General features: G+C 38.3%; 1 pseudogene; it reads right to left on the bottom strand.

Moving 5' to 3' along the window:
• Nucleotides 1–1,362: 1,362 nt before the first annotated feature.
• Nucleotides 1,363–5,240, bottom strand: LOC120594282 (E3 ubiquitin-protein ligase Hakai-like; annotated as a pseudogene).
• Nucleotides 5,241–6,050: the final 810 nt, after the last annotated feature.

Raw genomic sequence — 6,050 nt, forward strand, 5'->3', positions numbered from 1 at the left:
ATGTTCCAAGTTTAGAATCTTTTACCAATAAAATAGGAAAGAATTAATAGTTTTATTTCAAGGGAGAGGAAAACCGCTTATCCCACAATAATGAAACCCAAGCAAATGCAAGTTTATGACTATAAGAATGTCTATGATTAACACATTATTCAAATTCCTTCATGGCATTTAAATTGTAGTTTAAAAGCCAATCAGCAAGAAACCATAAGAAAAGGACCAAACTCTACCATGAAATAAGGAACTATAATAAAGTCTATTCAGCCCAAAATATTTAGTTTAAGACAATGAGCACAGTAGCACACATTTCATCTAAATGACACCATTTAAACAGTGCTGTAATATAATGTTACTAAAGACTGATAAGTATAGTGCATTATGTGATTCCAACCATTGTGAAAAAAATAGTATTAACAAGCATTGTAACAGCATCTCCACCAGCTTGGCGCCTACAGAGTCAATTACTTTGGCCATATCTTTCCAAATGATTTAGTAATGCCTTTTAACATTACGAACATAAATCTAACACAGTACGGAATTCCGATGTAGTTTGGTGCTTCTGGAGCTGCCTAAAAATGAAAAGGCATCCAAGTGAAACGTATTATATACTTATTATACCTCAAATTTTCAGTGCCTAAAATGTGAAATAATTCTCTACCATTTAGCTGTCTGCCTTATAGTATATTCTAGATTTTTATTTCTAGGCTTTTTATTGTACTTTGGGAAATTAGTGGCACAACATGATTTTTAAAAAGCGGTATGTGACTGTGCTTAAATTCACATAAAAATAGCATTTTTACAACCATATTGAAATTTAATCCTTTTACACAAGTTAACAAACTATCTCTCTTTCTCTTCTCTCTCTCTCTCTCTCTCTCTCTCTCTCTCTCACACACACAATACACACACACACAGACACACATACACACACACAAACTCTAAACAAAAACAATACTTTTGAAAAGTGAAACAATGCAAATTTATTTCAGGAACTCATATTGCAAAGGTCAGCTCTGGGTCAATTTACCACACTAAGGGCTGTGGTAAATTGGCTGTGTTCAACTGAGTCATTTATCTACACTACAGTATAGAACTTGAAATAGATCCTAAAGTCAAGGTAAAACAGTTTAAGAGACAAGATCCTAAGTGTTTTATAGCTATCTCTGTAAGAAGTGCTTTTCCTTACTAAAACAAAGTTTAATTAAAAGATTGACTACATTTAAAGGGTTTTTTCCTCATCAGCTCTTCAGTTTAAAACACTATTATCTTTGTTACTATAGTCTGTACCTTGTCTGATCTAAATGACGTGACCCAGGAAGTGCACCTTTCCATTGGTGGAGAAGGTAAAAGTCCTTTTGATTTAGATCATACACTTGATTCATCTGGTTGTGTAAATGGAGAGCTCAGAGTTTATTGCTCTTCAGTGAACTAGGATAAAGACTTAGGATTATGATTGCTAAAAGGGAATTTACTTACAGGTGGACCACCATTTTAAGAAAGAGGAGATCCTGGAGGAGGAGGATTAATATAAGGTGGCACCTGAACAATAATATAACCAGGGGAAGAAGCTACTGGTTATGGATTAGAAGTCATGGGTGGAGGTGGCACTTAGCTACACACCAAGTGAGGAGTGCCTGAGTCCTGGGCAGAACATGACATTGGATGGTTCACTGCTGGTGAAGGAGATGGGGGTGGTGCATGTTGCTCTGGAAGCGTAATAGAGTAATAGTGCAATATCGATGGTTGAATTTGATATTCGATGTGATGGTGAGCGGGTGCTAAAGCAGGAAATGATGGTTGCTTAGCACCAGAATTAGAGTCATCCTGAATAAGGATGATTATTAAATTTCTATATTCACTTGTTGCAATACTAATGGTTTCCCGATGGACTGAAGGAGATGGAGGTGGAGACAATTGTACTGGAGAAGCACAAAGACCCTCATGTGGCTGATTATAGTGCTTGTATGGCTCATGCTGCATGGGAGGTGGTGACATCAAGGTGTCCTGCTCTGGTGGAATATGCCTCTTATGGTCCTTGGCCAGCTGCATTTAAGGGGTTTCAGTGTTTGGCAAGGCAGTAAAAGGATGAACTTTTTCCAGTGGAGCACAGGTAACAAGTTTTTCAACTCTCTTATGACAGTGATTAATATGAGCTTGTAAGTCTCTCTAAGACAAATACGTTCTCTTGCAACCTTGGACAGTGCTACACATGAAAATATAACCTCATGTATGCTCAATTCACAGCACAGGAATACTACAGCCTTACGCTACACATCTTATTTCCATTTTTTTTTCATATAAATTAGCACAGTCATAGCAAAAAGGATGCTTGCACAGAATCATTCACCCATAGATTTAACGAGCAAATCACATTTGTCACAGAAATGAACTGAATCATCCTTTTTACCTATGATGTTTACCTTAAAGTCTTCCCAAAATATTCAGGAGTTTTTTTCTTTCTTTTTTCTCAACAGTTTACTTCCTTTACAGTCATATTGTCCTTCTTCGTTATCTTCAAATTCTTCACCAGGACACATCTCATTCATAGCCCTTAAAGTCTGCCTTTGCTCACCTGCTGGAAAATGAGATTTACAGGAATTAATCTTTGAACATCAAGGCCACCTGAGGATCCAGAACTCTCAGTGGCTGGTAATCCACCATCAACATCTGTAGGATCGAGGTTGGCATACCCTATTCTAGCCCAGGACGTGAAGGTGAGGTCAGATGCCTCCCCATCCTGTGTAGCTTTAATCTCTGAGGGCTTTCTTCTCCTCTCCTTTTCCCCATACCACCACTCTGGTGAGGGGGTCAGGCATAGTTTGGAAAGGGTGGGAAAGAGCTCCAGCGTTGAGGTTGCTAAGCCTGATCTGCGTGTGCCGTAAGAGAAAGTGGCCTTTAACTGGCAAAAAACACTGATGGGAATGGGGAAGGGGAGCACAGCAGTAGGCAAAAGGATAAGCTCCCAGCACAGAGCACTACCTTCAGATACTGCCTTATTTATTTTTATCTTGTTGCACTTTTGTAAACTGCCTTAAATCTCTCAATGGTATATGCATGTTATATATGTGTGCACATATATGTATATGTGTGTGTATGTACATATATATGCATACATACACACACCTTTAAGATTTTGCCATTATACGATGAATTTAAAACCATCTTTGTCTGGAGGAAGGGAGCACTATATTTATCTTATCAAGGAAGAATCATGTAAAAAGTAGTGAACATAATCATTTCACAGGGCTAGACATTTGCTGTCCTTGTCTAAATGTTTATAGGTATTTAGGCCAAATTTCCCCAGGTCTCACCTTCCTGCAAGTAGAAACAAGGCCACAAAAATAGCAACAAACCATATTCACTTGGTTCCACCCTCTCCCATAACTGTGGCTCCTCTACACCTCAAGGGTTCTCTCCCAAATGTGCAGACATTCACTCTTTTGTCTGTATCAACTGTTAAGTATCTCTAGCAAACACCAGAAAAAAAAAAAAACACTGATCAATCAAAGAAAGTTTAGACTTAATGCACTATAGGAGAACACTGCCTTAACAGCGTCTAAATAGTATCTCGGAAGAAGGATAGCAGGTTAGGGTATCAGGGAGTGCTCTAGGTGGTTTTAGGGCAGGTCTTGTAAGGTGAATTGGGCAAATTTTATTATATGACAGCTATAAGTCAGTAAGCACAGGGAGGTGAGACTACTGATGTATTAATGGGAAACATGTTATTCTTGTTACGTAAACTCTTTTAGTTGGCTCATGATTTTATCTTTCAGGAAAAAATATTTCCTGGAACAGTTAAGTTTGCTTCTTCTCAGAATCATTTAACATAGGAACAGAAAACCATTCCCAGTTCCATTATTATTTTACATGGTGACAGGAAATTATGTTGGTTTCCTTTTCTCTGGTCTGGTTTATTGGGCTGTTGATTCTTGACTACATCAATGGTGAAAATACAATAAAACAATAATGCCCAGATAGTCACCAAAAGCACCAGTACCCACCAACGCCCAAAGTCACTGCTACGCCATCAAAGAAACAATATTCACTGGAGGTACTGCTAAGTCCAAGATCAAGGGAATCCTTGCCCTCTTTTCTTTCACTTTATTACATAGACTAAAAAGCACTTCAGACTTAACACTTCCGGAGGTGTTAAAGAGATTTTTCTGAAATTGCCCTTTTTAGTTTTTACTTGCTCTTAATTATTGCCCCCTGCCAAGGACTCAGGCAGTGCAAGCTCATGGTAGCTGGTTTAAATTTGAATATACAATGCCACTCACCTCTGATATCCTCCCCTAGTTCTTGAAACTTTTCAGTATTATGGCAATGCTATCCTCTCTTAGAATTCATTCACTCCCAGGAAGCAACTTCATCCCTCATGCAAATAAATTCCTAATGGGCCCATCTCATGGAGTCTCCAAACACACCTAAACTCTAAGGCCAACATACTTTATTCTCTCAAACCAGGCTTCCCATTACATGTTGATTTAAATTTAGATAATTCGGAATTTTATTGGCTTAAAAAAAGCTGTATTTTTTAAGTAAGTCAAAGTGGTTCTTACAAAAGTATGGATTTCTGCTCCCTCTTTTACAATTACTTGTTTGCCAGGCTTTTTATGAGGGTTAAGTATTTTTCTAGGTGATGTGTATATAATTCAAAGTCCATGAATACAAAGGGGGAAAAGTGTCAAATATAACTTATTTTCTTTTCTTTCCTGGAACCAGTGTTTTTCTGTCTAAACTGAGACATTTCTCATATGACAGAATGTTGTCCTTACACATGACCCTGGGTGAAAAAAGCCAGCTCTCTTTCCCAGTTGACTAAATTTGCTTTTGTTGCTCATTGGGTGTACTTCGAATTATTTTAGAAATAAATTCTAAGTTCCGCTTTTGAGTCATGAAAGCATGCTTCACTGTGGACAAGTGATGTTAACTTCTAGTCTAGACATCCCACAGCCAGGAGCTGCTCCGTTTCAGCACTTCTAATAGGTCTGCTTACAGTATTTGCTTGTTTATAGCTGAGAAGCCTGACCTGAAAGCCCTTAATAAATATTATTTAGTGAAATTGTTGATAAAATAAAGGGTATTGACCTTCCATTATCCCCATCAGGTTTAAAAAGCTATCTTGCTATGCTTGAAAAGCTGCCTTTACAAACTGATTCTTATTTAGTGCTTTTAAACAAAATTTAAATGGGCTTCCATTCACCCACCTCCTTTAGGGCATAGAGACTGTTCTTCAATCTCATTGCTCTTAAAAGTTGCTAGAGTTAAATTCCATTGACAAAAGACTCAGTGTCTGTAAGCCTGTAATAGTGATTGGATATAAAAAGGTTTGGGTTTGGAGACTTAAAAGAAATTAGACCTTTTGAAATTGCTTGGATTCAAGGAGGCCTGTTAGAATTCGGCTTTGCCTCAAAAAAAATCTAAATGAGGTTGGCGATGGAGAATTATGGACTGCACAATGAAGGGGTATCAATGTGCACGATTAATGCTAGGAAACAGGTTGAGACATTTCCGTTTAAGCCACGTTGCCATCTGGCCCAGAAGCAGTCATTCTACCCAAGTGACACCAAAGGTCAGCTGGAGTGAGAGCCGTATGTCCCACTGCCAGGCTCCTGGATTTTATTTCTCATTTAAGGGAATTTGATCTGTCATTCTTCTGGCTCCTATGGGCTTTAAATTCACATAATCAACATATCACTGCCAGAGACTTAGTAATAGCTGAGGCAGTTTAAAGGTGAGTGGAGAATAATCATACTCCCAAGCCAGATGCCTTCAGTTCTGCAAAGAAATAAAAAGTCCATCTTGGGTCCAAAATGTAAGGCAAATTGCCCTGTGTGAAAAAGACCTTGGCTCACCTCCCAAATGTGCTAGCAGCTTTATTTTTTGTCCAAGGAGGGCTGGCCCTTTGTAAAAGTTTAAAACAGTGGTTCTCGAAATGTGGTCCACAGACCCCCTCGAGGGACCCTTTCTGAGGGTCCTTGAGGTCAAAACTATTTCCATAATAATACTAAGATGCTATTTGCGTTTTTCACAGTTTGACATTTGTCATGATG

This window comes from Pteropus medius, unplaced genomic scaffold (assembly GCF_902729225.1).
Source record: "Pteropus medius unplaced genomic scaffold, Ma_sr-lr_union100, whole genome shotgun sequence".
Taxonomy (NCBI): Eukaryota; Metazoa; Chordata; class Mammalia; order Chiroptera; family Pteropodidae; genus Pteropus; species Pteropus medius.